Raw genomic sequence first — 13,961 nt, 5'->3', positions numbered from 1 at the left:
TCCTCCTCGTCCTCACCACCACCGTCGTCCTGCGCCCCCGGTGCGCCACCATCCAGCTCGCCGCCGTCCCCCTCCGCCTCCACCGCCACCGGGCATATGCAGTCCCTCTCCCTCCTCCGGCACGTCAGACACTTTACCACCCCTGTGGCACACTCCCGGGCGTAGTGGCCCTGGCATCCGCAATTGTGGCAGGTGAAATCCGGGCACTCGCGCAGGATATGGCCAGGCTGCATACAGTTCCTACATACCTTCATCTGTCGGTCGTGGATAACTCTAAAGTATTCAACACCCGTGGCCGTGTTGAATCTAGTGGAATACGGCAAGGATTGCACGAGCTCATTAAATTTCACCCGTACAATCCTTGTTCCGTCCGCTATGTTGGTGCCCGGCCACATCCTCCTCTTAATGGACGAAATCGCCCGGACTCCCCACCCTCTTAGTCTCTCCAGGATTTCCTCGTCCGATATGTATGCTGGCAGGGTGAGAAAGGAAACCACCAGCTCGTCATTGCATAGTTCTCTGGCAATTATCCTTGTATTGTGTACCTTAAAGCCGTCCAGTAGACGGTCCTTCCCCCTCTCTCCACACACCGTCACCTCCAGCTTCCCGAGGGCCAGCACCCTACAAGCCCTTATCTCTCCGCACACAACCGCCATAGCCTTCATTAGTTCTCCAATGGGTATAACATCCCCGCACTGCTCCACGCAAACCGTGAGCCTCCTCTCATACTTGCGCTCTGTCTTTTTAACCCGTCCGCTGTTTCTCCACCAGCCACCTGCTCTTGCCCGCCTCCAGCCGTCTTGGCCGTTTCCATCTCCCCCGCTCCCTCCTTCTCTCCTTTCTCCTCCCGACTCCTCCGCAGCACTCCTTCCTCCTCGCAACCCGCCAACTTCTCCCTTTTTCATTCCGTCCTCCTCCACCTCACGTCCTGCACCATTCTCCGTCCCTCCAGCTCGCCGCCCGCCGGCCCTCATTTCACCCGGTGGCTTCGCCGAAGCTAAGCCCCGGATCGTTCTCGCCTCCACAGTAGCACAAGGAACAAAAAAATACTGGAAAAATATATAAATATAAACTCAGGGCGATCCCCCAACAGTCTATGACTGCGGGGGACGAAAAAAAACACAAAATACCTAGGTTGTAAGACCAGATAGCAATACTCCAACAAAACTCTCTCCACCAGAACAAACAATTCACCATGCGGCTGTTCAAAAAACACTACGTACTCCGACACTGTAGGGGGCGTCAGGGTGGTATGGCCGTAAGCAATTAGTGCAGGCGCAAAACCAGGTTTTATACAGTAGCACATAAGGAGTGAGAAAGCTGCTGAGGCTCGACGTTACACTTTTACAAAAACAATCATTAGTTAGATATAAACGGCAGTAATTGATTCAGTAGGACTCCTTATCCATGTAAACGATCATTGTGACATCTGAATTCATTAATTATCTGAAATACACTGCGTGTGCGTGTGATGTTAAATGTTTGAACCAAGGTTAACGGTTAAAGTGTCAGAGAATGGGTGGTGATTTTTTGACGTCCTCCCATGATCTGAAGTGAGCGTGCGTGTTTGTGTTGGTGAAAGTTTAAGAAATGTACAACTGTCGGTTCAGCTCTCTGGTGCTCCCTGCTGGCAGTATCACTATACTGTCCTCATGTTTCACAAAAATAGTTTTGAGAGACGTTGTCAGTTTTTGTATGTTGCTTAAATCCTCCAAAGCGGTTGGCAGTAAACATCAGGTCACGGTACGCCACGGTAGGCCACGGAGGCAATGAGCTCGAGTTGAAAAAGAAAAAGCTTTCAGCACCTGGTATTCCCAGGCGGTCTCCCATCCAAGTACTAACCAGGCCCGACCCGGCTTAGCTTCCGAGATCAGACGAGATCGGGCGTGTTCAGGGTGGTATGGCCGTAAGCAATTAGTGCAGGCGCAAAACCAGGTTTTATACAGTAGCACATAAGGAGTGAGAAAGCTGCTGAGGCTCGACGTTAAACTTTTACAAAAAAAATCATTAGTTAGATATAAACGGCAGTAATTGATTCAGTAGGACTCCTTATCCATGTAAACGATCATTGTGACATCTGAATTCATTAATTATCTGAAATACACTGCGTGTGCGTGTGATGTTAAATGTTTGAACCAAGGTTAACGGTTAAAGTGTCAGAGAATGGGTGGTGATTTTTGACGTCCTCCCATGATCTGAAGTGAGCGTGCGTGTTTGTGTTGGTGAAAGTTTAAGAAATGTACAACTGTCGTTTCAGCTCTCTGGTGCTCCCTGCTGGCAGTATCACTATACTGTCCTCATGTTTCACAAAAATAGTTTTGAGAGACGTTGTCAGTTTTTGTATGTTGCTTAAATCCTCCAAAGCGGTTGGCAGCAAACATCAGGTCACGGTACGCCACGGTAGGCCACGGAGGCAATGAGCTCGAGTTGAAAAAGAAAAAGCTTACAGCACCTGGTATTCCCAGGCGGTCTCCCATCCAAGTACTAACCAGGCCCGACCCTGCTTAGCTTCCGAGATCAGACGAGATCGGGCGTGTTCAGGGTGGTATGGCCGTAAGCAATTAGTGCAGGCGCAAACCAGGTTTTATACAGTAGCACATAAGGAGTGAGAAAGCTGCTGAGGCTCGACGTTACACTTTTACAAAAACAATCATTAGTTAGATATAAACGGCAGTAATTGATTCAGTAGGACTCCTTATCCATGTAAACGATCATTGTGACATCTGAATTCATTAATTATCTGAAATACACTGCGTGTGCGTGTGATGTTAAATGTTTGAACCAAGGTTAACGGTTAAAGTGTCAGAGAATGGGTGGTGATTTTTTGACGTCCTCCCATGATCTGAAGTGAGCGTGCGTGTTTGTGTTGGTGAAAGTTTAAGAAATGTACAACTGTCGGTTAAGCTCTCTGGTGCTCCCTGCTGGCAGTATCACTATACTGTCCTCATGTTTCACAAAAATAGTTTTGAGAGACGTTGTCAGTTTTTGTATGTTGCTTAAATCCTCCAAAGCCGTAGGCAGTAAACATCAGGTCACGGTACGCCACGGAGTCAATGAGCTCGAGTTGAAAAAGAAAAAGCTTACAGCACCTGGTATTCCCAGGCGGTCTCCCATCCAAGTACTAACCAGGCCCAACCCTGCTTAGCTTCCGAGATCAGACGAGATCGGGCGTGTTCAGGGTGGTATGGACGTAAGCAATTAGTGCAGGCGCAAAACCAGGTTTTATACAGTAGCACATAAGGAGATAGAAAGCTGCTGAGGCTCGACGTTACACTCTTACAAAAACAATCATTAGTTAGATATAAACGGCAGTAATTGATTCAGTAGGACTCCTTATCCATGTAAACGATCATTGTGACATCTGAATTCATTAATTATCTGAAATACACTGCGTGTGCGTGTGATGTTAAATGTTTGAACCAAGGTTAACGGTTAAAGTGTCAGAGAATGGGTGGTGATTTTTTGACGTCCTCCCATGATCTGAAGTGAGCGTGCGTGTTTGTGTTGGTGAAAGTTTAAGAAATGTACAACTGTCGGTTCAGCTCTCTGGTGCTCCCTGCTGGCAGTATCACTATACTGTCCTCATGTTTCACAAAAATAGTTTTGAGAGACGTTGTCAGTTTTTGTATGCTGCTTAAATCCTCCTAAGCGGTTGGCAGTAAACATCAGGTCACGGTATGCCACGGAGTCAATGAGCTCGAGTTGATAAAGCAATAGCATACAGCACCTGGTATTCCCAGGCGGTCTCCCATCCAAGTACTAACCAGGCCCGACCCTGCTTAGCTTCCGAGATCAGACGAGATCGGGCGTGTTTTTTTTTTTTTTTTTTTTTTTCCTTTCCTGTCTTCCTTTCTCTCTCTTTCTCTCTCTTTCTCTCCCCTCTCTCTTTTTCTTTCCCCTTGCCTTCTTTCTTCTCTCTTTTCTCTCCTTTCTCTCTCGTGTTCTTCTCCCTTGTTTTTCCTTTCAGCCTCCCGATCTGTTGCGATGTCAGGTTTTTACCCTGAACATCATCTCCCACGTACACTTCTTGTCCGTCTTTTCTCTGATCTTCAGCTTTTTATTTTATTTATTTTTTTCTTGTTTCTCCTTCATCTTCATCTTGTCCAACTCCTTGCTTTTCACCAGTATCGTTGGTTTGCTCGCTGGGGTTTTCGTCTGCAGAATCTTGGCCATTGCATCTGCCCACCCAGCGTTAGGGTTAGTGGGTTCTCTGTCAACCTCCTCAATTCCTTTATCTTCATCGTCTGCCTCATCTCCGTCACTAACTTTAATGTCCTCTTTATCATCAGCATCATCATCATCAGCTTCTTCCTGCTCATCATCGTCATCATCATCCATGTCATTCATGTCATTTTTCTCCTCACTACTTACAGCAACCTGGGCTTCTGAGGAGGTCTCCCATCCAAGTACTAACCAGCCCCGACCCTGCTTAGCTTCCGAGATCAGACGAGATCTGGCGTGTTCAGGCTGGTATGGCCGTAAGCAAGTAGTGCAGGCGCAAAACCAGGTTTTATACAGTAGCACATAAGGAGTGAGAAAGCTGCTGAGGCTCGACGTTACACTCTTACAAAAACAATCATTAGTTAGATATAAACGGCAGTAATTGATTCAGTAGGACTCCTTATCCATGTAAACGATCATTGTGACATCTGAATTCATTAATTATCTGAAATACACTGCGTGTGCGTGTGATGTTAAATGTTTGAACCAAGGTTAACGGTTAAAGTGTCAGAGAATGGGTGGTGATTTTTTGACGTCCTCCTATGATCTGAAGTGAGCGTGCGTGTTTGTGTTGGTGAAAGTTTAAGAAATGTACGGCTGTCGGTTCAGCTCTCTGGTGCTCCCTGCTGGCAGTATCACTATACTGTCCTCATGTTTCACAAAAACAGTTTTGAGAGACGTTGTCAGTTTTTGTATGTTGCTTAAATCCTCCAAAGCGGTTGGCAGTAAACATCAGGTCACGGTACGCCACGGTAGGCCACGGAGTCAATGAGCTCGAATTGAAAAAGAAAAAGCTTACAGCACCTGGTATTCCCAGGCGGTCTCCCATCCAAGTACTAACCAGGCCCGACCCTGCTTAGCTTCCGAGATCAGACAAAATCGGGCGTGTTCAGGGTGGTATGGCCGTAAGCAAGTAGTGCAGGCGCAAAACCAGGTTTTATACAGTAGCACATAAGGAGTGAGAAAGCTGCTGAGGCTCGACGTTACACTCTTACAAAAACAATCATTAGTTAGATATAAACGGCAGTAATTGATTCAGTAGGACTCCTTATCCATGTAAACGATCATTGTGACATCTGAATTCATTAATTATCTGAAATACACTGCGTGTGCGTGTGATGTTAAATGTTTGAACCAAGGTTAACGGTTAAAGTGTCAGAGAATGGGTGGTGATTTTTTGACGTCCTCCTATGATCTGAAGTGAGCGTGCGTGTTTGTGTTGGTGAAAGTTTAAGAAATGTACAACTGTCGGTTCAGCTCTCTGGTGCTCCCTGCTGGCAGTATCACTATACTGTCCTCATGTTTCACAAAAACAGTTTTGAGAGACGTTGTCAGTTTTTGTATGTTGCTTAAATCCTCCAAAGCGGTTGGCAGTAAACATCAGGTCACGGTACGCCACGGTAGGCCACGGAGTCAATGAGCTCGAATTGAAAAAGAAAAAGCTTACAGCACCTGGTATTCCCAGGCGGTCTCCCATCCAAGTACTAACCAGGCCCGACCCTGCTTAGCTTCCGAGATCAGACAAAATCGGGCGTGTTCAGGGTGGTATGGCCGTAAGCAAGTAGTGCAGGCGCAAAACCAGGTTTTATACAGTAGCACATAAGGAGTGAGAAAGCTGCTGAGGATCGACGTTACACTTTTACAAAAACAATCATTAGTTAGATATAAACGGCAGTAATTGATTCAGTAGGACTCCTTATCCATGTAAACGATCATTGTGACATCTGAATTCATTAATTATCTGAAATACACTGCGTGTGCGTGTGATGTTAAATGTTTGAACCAAGGTTAACGGTTAAAGTGTCAGAGAATGGGTGGTGATTTTTTGACGTCCTCCCATGATCTGAAGTGAGCGTGCGTGTTTGTGTTGGTGAAAGTTTAAGAAATGTACAACTGTCGGTTCAGCTCTCTGGTGCTCCCTGCTGGCAGTATCACTATACTGTCCTCATGTTTCACAAAAATAGTTTTGAGAGACGTTGTCAGTTTTTGTATGTTGCTTAAATCCTCCAAAGCGGTTGGCAGTAAACATCAGGTCACGGTACGCCACGGTAGGCCACGGAGGCAATGAGCTCGAGTTGAAAAAGAAAAAGCTAACAGCACCTGGAATTCCCAGGCAGTCTCCCATCCAAGTACTAACCAGGCCCGACCCTGCTTATCTTCCAAAATCAAACGAGATCAGGCGTGTTCAGGGTGGTATGGCCGTAAGCAATTAGTGCAGGCGCAAAACCAGGTTTTATACAGTAGCAAATAAGGAGTGAGAAAGCTGCTGAGGCTCGACGTTACACTCTTACAAAAACAATCATTAGTTAGATATAAACGGCAGTAATTGATTCAGTAGGACTCCTTATCCATGTAAACGATCATTGTGACATCTGAATTCATTAATTATCTGAAATACACTGCGTGTGCGTGTGATGTTAAATGTTTGAACCAAGGTTAACGGTTAAAGTGTCAGAGAATGGGTGGTGATTTTTTGACGTCCTCCCATGATCTGAAGTGAGCGTGCGTGTTTGTGTTGGTGAAAGTTTAAGAAATGTACAACTGTCGGTTCAGCTCTCTGGTGCTCCCTGCTGGCAGTATCACTATACTGTCTTCATGTTTCACAAAAATAGTTTTGAGAGACGTTGTCAGTTTTTGTATGTTGCTTAAATCCTCCAAAGCGGTTGGCAGTAAACATCAGGTCACGGTACGCCACGGTAGGCCACGGAGGCAATGAGCTCGAGTTGAAAAAGAAAAAGCTTACAGCACCAGGTATTCCCAGGCGGACTCCCATCCAAGTACTAACCAGGCCCGACCCTGCTTAGCTTCCGAGATCAGACGAGATCGGGCGTGTTTTTTTTTTTTTTTTGTTTTTTTTCTCCCTTTTCTCCTCTCCTCTTTCTCTTTCCCTTTCTTCTCTTCTCTTTCTCCTTTCTTCTCTACTTCTTCTTCTGTTTCTTTTCTTCTTTCTTCGCTCTATTTCTTCTCTCTTCTGCTTCTTTTTCTCTCCTCTCTTTCTTTTCCTCTCTTTCTCTCTTTTCCTCTTCTCTTTCTCTTTCTTCTCCCTCTCTTTTTCTCTCTCTTTCCCTCTTCTCTTTTTTTTTTTTTTTTTTGTCTTTGTCGTTTTTCTCTCTCGTTTCTTTTTTTTATTCTCTTTCTTTTTTTTTTCCACTACTCTCTTTCTTTTTCCTTTCTTTTCTTTCTCAGTTTTTCTCTCTTCTCTTTCTCTTTTTCTTTCCTCTCTTTTCTTCTTTCTCTTTTCTCTCCTCTTTCTCCTCTTTCTCGCTTCTCTTTTTCTTCTTGCTTCTCCTTCACCTTCATCATGTCCAACTCCTTGCTCTTCACCAGTATCGTTGGTTTGCTCGCTGGGGTTTTTCTTCTGCAGAATCTTGGCCATTGCATCTGCCCACCCAGCGTTAAGGTTAGTGGGTTCTCCGTCAACCTCCTCAATTCCTTTATCTTCATCGTCTGCCTCATCTCCGTCACTAACTTTAATGTCCTCTTTATCATCAGCATCAGCTTCTTCCTCCTCATCATCGTCATCATCATCCATGTCATTCATGTCATTTTTCTCCTCACTACTTACAGCAACCTGGGCTTCTGAGGAGGTCTCCCATCCAAGTACTAACCAGGCCCGACCCTGCTTAGCTTCCGAGTTCAGACGAGATCGGGCGTGTTCAAGTTGGTATGGCCGTAAGCAAATAGTGCTGGTGCAAAACCAGGTTTTATACAGTAGCACATAAGGAGTGAGAAAGCTGCTGAGGCTCGACGTTACACTTTTACAAAAACAATCATTGGTTAGATATAAACGGCAGTAATTGATTCAGTAGGACTCCTTATCCATGTAAACGATCATTGTGACATCTGAATTCATTAATTATCTGAAATACACTGCGTGTGCGTGTGATGTTAAATGTTTGAACCAAGTTTAACGGTTAAAGTGTCAGAGAATGGGTGGTGATTTGTTGACGTCCTCCCATGATCTGAAGTGAGCGTGCGTGTTTGTGTTGGTGAAAGTTTAAGAAATGTACAACTGTCGGTTCAGCTCTCTGGTGCTCCCTGCTGGCAGTATCACTATACTGTCCTCATGTTTCACGAAAATAGTTTTGAGAGACGTTGTCAGTTTTTGTATGTTGCTTAAATCCTCCAAAGCGGTTGGCAGTAAACATCAGGTCACGGTACGCCACGGAGTCAATGAGCTCGAGTTGAAAAAGAAAAAGCTTACAGCACCTGGTATTCCCAGGCTGACTCCCATCCAAGTACTAACCAGGCCCGACCCTGCTTAGCTTCCGAGATCAAACGAGATCAGGCGTGTTCAGGGTGGTATGGCCATAAGAAATTAGTGCAGGCGCAAAACCAGGTTTTATACAGTAGCAAATAAGGAGTGAGAAAGCTGCTGAGGCTCGACGTTACACTCTTACAAAAACAATCATTAGTTAGATATAAACGGCAGTAATTGATTCAGTAGGACTCCTTATCCATGTAAACGATCATTGTGACATCTGAATTCATTAATTATCTGAAATACACTGCGTGTGCGTGTGATGTTAAATGTTTGAACCAAGTTTAACGGTTAAAGTGTCAGAGAATGGGTGGTGATTTGTTGACGTCCTCCCATGATCTGAAGTGAGCGTGCGTGTTTGTGTTGGTGAAAGTTTAAGAAATATACAACTGTCGGTTCAGCTCTCTGGTGCTCCCTGCTGGCAGTATCACTATACTGTCCTCATGTTTCACAAAAATAGTTTTGAGAGACGTTGTCAGTTTTTGTATGTTGCTTAAATCCTCCAAAGCGGTTGGCAGTAAACATCAGGTCACGGTACGCCACGGAGTCAATGAGCTCGAGTTGAAAAAGAAAAAGCTTACAGCACCTGGTATTCCCAGGCGGTCTCCCATCCAAGTACTAACCAGGCCCGACCCTGCTTAGCTTCCGAGATCAGACGAGATCGGGCGTGTTCAGGGTGGTATGGCCGTAAGCAATTAGTGCAGGCGCAAAACCAGGTTTTATACAGTAGCACATAAGGAGTGAGAAAGCTGCTGAGGCTCGACGTTACACTTTTACAAAAACAATCATTAGTTAGATATAAACGGCAGTAATTGATTCAGTAGGACTCCTTATCCATGTAAACGATCATTGTGACATCTGAATTCATTAATTATCTGAAATACACTGCGTGTGCGTGTGATGTTAAATGTTTGAACCAAGGTTAACGGTTAAAGTGTCAGAGAATGGGTGGTGATTTTTTGACGTCCTCCCATGATTTGAAGTGAGCGTGCGTGTTTGTGTTGGTGAAAGTTTAAGAAATGTACAACTGTCGGTTCAGCTCTCTGGTGCTCCCTGCTGGCAGTATCACTATACTGTCCTCATGTTTCACAAAAACAGTTTTGAGAGACGTTGTCAGTTTTTGTATGTTGCTTAAATCCTCCAAAGCGGTTGGCAGTAAACATCAGGTCACGGTACGCCACGGTAGGCCACGGAGGCAATGAGCTCGAGTTGAAAAAGAAAAAGCTTACAGCACCTGGTATTCCCAGGCTGACTCCCATCCAAGTACTAACCAGGCCCGACCCTGCTTAGCTTCCGAGATCAGACGAGATCGGGCGTGTTCAGGGTGGTATGGCCGTAGGGAATTAGTGAAGGCGCAAAACCAGGATTTATACAGTAGCACATAAGGAGTGAGAAAGCTGCTGAGGCTCGACGTTACACTTTACAAAAACAATCATTAGTTAGATATAAACGGCAGTAATTGATTCAGTAGTACTCCTTATCCATGTAAACGATCATTGTGACATCTGAATTCATTAATTATCTGAAATACACTGCGTGTGCGTGTGATGTTAAATGTTTGAACCAAGGTTAACGGTTAAAGTGTCCGAGAATGGGTGGTGATTTTTTGACGTCCTCCCATGATCTGAAGTGAGCGTGCGTGTTTGTGTTGGTGAAAGTTTAAGAAATGTACAACTGTCGGTTCAGCTCTCTGGTGCTCCCTGCTGGCAGTATCACTATACTGTCCTCATGTTTCACAAAAACAGTTTTGAGAGACGTTGTCAGTTTTTGTATGTTGCTTAAATCCTCCAAAGCGGTTGGCAGTAAACATCAGGTCACGGTACGCCACGGAGTCAATGAGCTCGAGTTGAAAAAGAAAAAGCTTACAGCACCTGGTATTCCCAGGCGGTCTCCCATCCAAGTACTAACCAGGCCCGACCCTGCTTAGTTTCCGAGATCAGACGAGATCGGGCGTGTTCAGGGTGGTATGGCCGTTAGCAATTAGTGCAGGCGCAAAACCAGGTTTTATACAGTAGCACATAAGGAGTGAGAAAGCTGCTGAGGCTCGACGTTACACTCTTACAAAAACAATCATTAGTTAGATATAAACGGCAGTAATTGATTCAGTAGGACTCCTTATCCATGTAAACGATCATTGTGACATCTGAATTCATTAATTATCTGAAATACACTGCGTGTGCGTGTGATGTTAAATGTTTGAACCAAGGTTAACAGTTAAAGTGTCAGAGAATGGGTGGTGATTTTTTGACGTCCTCCCATGATCTGAAGTGAGCGTGCGTGTTTGTGTTGGTGAAAGTTTAAGAAATGTACAACTGTCGGTTCAGCTCTCTGGTGCTCCCTGCTGGCAGTATCACTATACTGTCCTCATGTTTCACAAAAATAGTTTTGAGAGACGTTGTCAGTTTTAGTATGTTGCTTAAATCCTCCAAAGCGGTTGGCAGTAAACATCAGGTCACGGTACGCCACGGTAGGCCACGGAGTCAATGAGCTCGAGTTGAAAAAGAAAAAGCTTACAGCACCTGGTATTCCCAGGCGGTCTCCCATCCAAGTACTAACCAGGCCCGACCCTGCTTAGCTTCCGAGTTCAGACGAGATCGGGCGTGTTCAAGGTGGTATGGCCGTAAGCAAATAGTGCAGGCGCAAAACCAGGTTTTATACAGTAGCACATAAGGAGTGAGAAAGCTGCTGAGGCTCGACGTTACACTTTTACAAAAACAATCATTAGTTAGATATAAACGGCAGTAATTGATTCAGTAGGACTCCTTATCCATGTAAACGATCATTGTGACATCTGAATTCATTAATTATCTGAAATACACTGCGTGTGCGTGTGATGTTAAATGTTTGAACCAAGGTTAACGGTTAAAGTGTCAGAGAATGGGTGGTGATTTTTTGACGTCCTCCCATGATCTGAAGTGAGCGTGCGTGTTTGTGTTGGTGAAAGTTTAAGAAATGTACAACTGTCGGTTCAGCTCTCTGGTGCTCCCTGCTGGCAGTATCACTATACTGTCCTCATGTTTCACAAAAACTAGTTTTGAGAGACGTTGTCAGTTTTTGTATGTTGCTTAAATCCTCCAAAGCGGTTGGCAGTAAACATCAGGTCACGGTACGCCACGGAGTCAATGAGCTCGAGTTGAAAAAGAAAAAGCTTACAGCACCATGGTATTCCCAGGCAGGTACTCCCATCCAAGTACTAACCAGGCCCGACCCTGCTTAGCTTCCGAGATCAGACGAGATCGGGCGTGTTCAGGGTGGTATGGCCGTAAGCAATTAGTGCAGGCGCAAAACCAGGTTTTATACAGTAGCACATAAGGAGTGAGAAAGCTGCTGAGGCTCGACGTTACACTCTTACAAAAACAATCATTAGTTAGATATAAACGGCAGTAATTGATTCAGTAGGACTCCTTATCCATGTAAACGATCATTGTGACATCTGAATTCATTAATTATCTGAAATACACTGCGTGTGCGTGTGATGTTAAATGTTTGAACCAAGGTTAACGGTTAAAGTGTCAGAGAATGGGTGGTGATTTGTTGACGTCCTCCCATGATCTGAAGTGAGCGTGCGTGTTTGTGTTGGTGAAAGTTTAAGAAATGTACAACTGTCGGTTCAGCTCTCTGGTGCTCCCTGCTGGCAGTATCACTATACTGTCCTCATGTTTCACAAAAATAGTTTTGAGAGACGTTGTCAGTTTTGTATGTTGCTTAAATCCTCCAAAGCGGTTGGCAGTAAACATCAGGTCACGGTACGCCACGGTAGGCCACGGAGTCAATGAGCTCGAGTTGAAAAAGAAAAAGCTTACAGCACCTGGTATTCCCAGGCGGTCTCCCATCCAAGTACTAACCAGGCCCGACCCTGCTTAGCTTCCGAGTTCAGACGAGATCGGGCGTGTTCAAGGTGGTATGGCCGTAAGCAAATAGTGCAGGCGCAAAACCAGGTTTTATACAGTAGCACATAAGGAGTGAGAAAGCTGCTGAGGCTCGACGTTACACTCTTACAAAAACAATCATTAGTTAGATATAAACGGCAGTAATTGATTCAGTAGGACTCCTTATCCATGTAAACCATCATTGTGACATCTGAATTCATTAATTATCTGAAATACACTGCGTGTGCGTGTGATGTTAAATGTTTGAACCAAGGTTAACGGTTAAAGTGTCAGAGAATGGGTGGTGATTTTTTGACGTCCTCCCATGATCTGAAGTGAGCGTGCGTGTTTGTGTTGGTGAAAGTTTAAGAAATGTACAACTGTCGGTTCAGCTCTCTGGTGCTCCCTGCTGGCAGTATCACTATACTGTCCTCATGTTTCACAAAAATAGTTTTGAGAGACGTTGTCAGTTTTTGTATGTTGCTTAAATCCTCCAAAGCGGTTGGCAGTAAACATCAGGTCACGGTACGCCACGGAGTCAATGAGCTCGAGTTGAAAAAGAAATTGCTTACAGCACCTGGTATTCCCAGGCAGACTCCCATCCAAGTTCTAACCAGGCCCGACCCTGCTTAGCTTCCGAGTTCAGACGAGATCGGGCGTGTTCAAGGTGGTATGGCCGTAAGCAAATAGTGGAGGCGCAAAACCAGGTTTTATACAGTAGCACATAAGGAGTGAGAAAGCTGCTGAGGCTCGACGTTACACTTTTACAAAAACAATCATTAGTTAGATATAAACGGCAGTAATTGATTCAGTAGGACTCCTTATCCATATAAACGATCATTGTGACATCTGAATTCATTAATTATCTGAAATACACTGCGTGTGCGTGTGATGTTAAATGTTTGAACCAAGGTTAACGGTTAAAGTGTCAGAGAATGGGTGGTGATTTTTGACGTCCTCCCATGATCTGAAGTGAGCGTGCGTGTTTGTGTTGGTGAAAGTTTAAGAAATGTACAACTGTCAGTTCAGCTCTCTGGTGCTCCCTGCTGGCAGTATCACTATACTGTCCTCATGTTTCACAAAAACAGTTTTGAGAGACGTTGTCCGTTTTTGTATGTTGCTTAAATCCTCCAAAGCGGTTGGCAGTAAACATCAGGTCACGGTACGCCAAGGAGTCAATGAGCTTCAGGTGAAAAAGAAAAAGCCTACAGCACCTGGTATTCCAGGCTACTCCCATCCAAGTACTAACCAGGCCCGACCCTGCTTAGCTTCCAAGATCAGACGAGATTCGGGGCGTGTTCAGGGTGGTATGGCCGTAAGCATTAATTGCAGGCGCAAAAACCAGGGGTTTACAGTAGCACATAAGAGGTGAGAAAAGCTGCTGAGGCTCTGACGTGACACTCTACAAACAATCAATTTTTTAGTTAGATATAAACGGCAGTATGATTCAGTAGGACTCCTTATCCATGTAAACCGATACATTGTGACATACTGAATTCATAATTATCTGAAATAACACTGCGTGTGCGTGTGATGTTAAGGATGTTTGAACCAAGGTTAACGGTTAAAGTGTCAGAGAATGGGTGGTGATTGTTTGACGTCCTCCCATG

General features: G+C 44.8%; 15 non-coding genes and 2 pseudogenes across 15 annotated transcripts; all 17 read right to left on the bottom strand.

Moving 5' to 3' along the window:
• Positions 1–1,793: 1,793 nt before the first annotated feature.
• On the bottom strand, positions 1,794–1,912 carry LOC130394352 (5S ribosomal RNA). Its single transcript, XR_008897519.1, has one exon. It is a non-coding gene; the product is annotated as a 5S ribosomal RNA (ribosomal RNA).
• Positions 1,913–2,440: 528 nt separating this feature from the next.
• On the bottom strand, positions 2,441–2,559 carry LOC130397700 (5S ribosomal RNA). The gene has a single exon (XR_008900282.1). It is a non-coding gene; the product is annotated as a 5S ribosomal RNA (ribosomal RNA).
• Positions 2,560–3,077: 518 nt separating this feature from the next.
• On the bottom strand, positions 3,078–3,196 carry LOC130400208 (5S ribosomal RNA). The gene has a single exon (XR_008902684.1). It is a non-coding gene; the product is annotated as a 5S ribosomal RNA (ribosomal RNA).
• Positions 3,197–4,364: 1,168 nt separating this feature from the next.
• LOC130396079 (5S ribosomal RNA) lies at positions 4,365–4,484 on the bottom strand (annotated as a pseudogene).
• Positions 4,485–5,013: 529 nt separating this feature from the next.
• On the bottom strand, positions 5,014–5,132 carry LOC130401271 (5S ribosomal RNA). The gene has a single exon (XR_008903735.1). It is a non-coding gene; the product is annotated as a 5S ribosomal RNA (ribosomal RNA).
• Positions 5,133–5,661: 529 nt separating this feature from the next.
• LOC130401270 (5S ribosomal RNA) lies at positions 5,662–5,780 on the bottom strand. The gene has a single exon (XR_008903734.1). It is a non-coding gene; the product is annotated as a 5S ribosomal RNA (ribosomal RNA).
• A 529-nt stretch (positions 5,781–6,309) lies between these two features.
• On the bottom strand, positions 6,310–6,428 carry LOC130395823 (5S ribosomal RNA). Its single transcript, XR_008898832.1, has one exon. It is a non-coding gene; the product is annotated as a 5S ribosomal RNA (ribosomal RNA).
• Positions 6,429–7,779: 1,351 nt separating this feature from the next.
• Positions 7,780–7,899, bottom strand: LOC130395235 (5S ribosomal RNA). Its single transcript, XR_008898314.1, has one exon. It is a non-coding gene; the product is annotated as a 5S ribosomal RNA (ribosomal RNA).
• A 519-nt stretch (positions 7,900–8,418) lies between these two features.
• On the bottom strand, positions 8,419–8,537 carry LOC130395734 (5S ribosomal RNA). Its single transcript, XR_008898755.1, has one exon. It is a non-coding gene; the product is annotated as a 5S ribosomal RNA (ribosomal RNA).
• A 519-nt stretch (positions 8,538–9,056) lies between these two features.
• On the bottom strand, positions 9,057–9,175 carry LOC130397699 (5S ribosomal RNA). The gene has a single exon (XR_008900281.1). It is a non-coding gene; the product is annotated as a 5S ribosomal RNA (ribosomal RNA).
• A 529-nt stretch (positions 9,176–9,704) lies between these two features.
• LOC130395712 (5S ribosomal RNA) lies at positions 9,705–9,823 on the bottom strand. The gene has a single exon (XR_008898736.1). It is a non-coding gene; the product is annotated as a 5S ribosomal RNA (ribosomal RNA).
• A 518-nt stretch (positions 9,824–10,341) lies between these two features.
• On the bottom strand, positions 10,342–10,460 carry LOC130401290 (5S ribosomal RNA). The gene has a single exon (XR_008903753.1). It is a non-coding gene; the product is annotated as a 5S ribosomal RNA (ribosomal RNA).
• Positions 10,461–10,989: 529 nt separating this feature from the next.
• Positions 10,990–11,108, bottom strand: LOC130399505 (5S ribosomal RNA). Its single transcript, XR_008902012.1, has one exon. It is a non-coding gene; the product is annotated as a 5S ribosomal RNA (ribosomal RNA).
• A 520-nt stretch (positions 11,109–11,628) lies between these two features.
• Positions 11,629–11,750, bottom strand: LOC130395824 (5S ribosomal RNA). Its single transcript, XR_008898833.1, has one exon. It is a non-coding gene; the product is annotated as a 5S ribosomal RNA (ribosomal RNA).
• Positions 11,751–12,278: 528 nt separating this feature from the next.
• Positions 12,279–12,397, bottom strand: LOC130399504 (5S ribosomal RNA). The gene has a single exon (XR_008902011.1). It is a non-coding gene; the product is annotated as a 5S ribosomal RNA (ribosomal RNA).
• A 519-nt stretch (positions 12,398–12,916) lies between these two features.
• Positions 12,917–13,035, bottom strand: LOC130395410 (5S ribosomal RNA). The gene has a single exon (XR_008898469.1). It is a non-coding gene; the product is annotated as a 5S ribosomal RNA (ribosomal RNA).
• Positions 13,036–13,553: 518 nt separating this feature from the next.
• LOC130396205 (5S ribosomal RNA) lies at positions 13,554–13,672 on the bottom strand (annotated as a pseudogene).
• Between the last annotated feature and the right edge of the window lie 289 nt (positions 13,673–13,961).

This window comes from Gadus chalcogrammus, chromosome 12, assembly GCF_026213295.1.
Source record: "Gadus chalcogrammus isolate NIFS_2021 chromosome 12, NIFS_Gcha_1.0, whole genome shotgun sequence".
Taxonomy (NCBI): domain Eukaryota; kingdom Metazoa; phylum Chordata; class Actinopteri; order Gadiformes; family Gadidae; genus Gadus; species Gadus chalcogrammus.
This window is presented reverse-complemented; position numbering and strand designations above follow the sequence as displayed.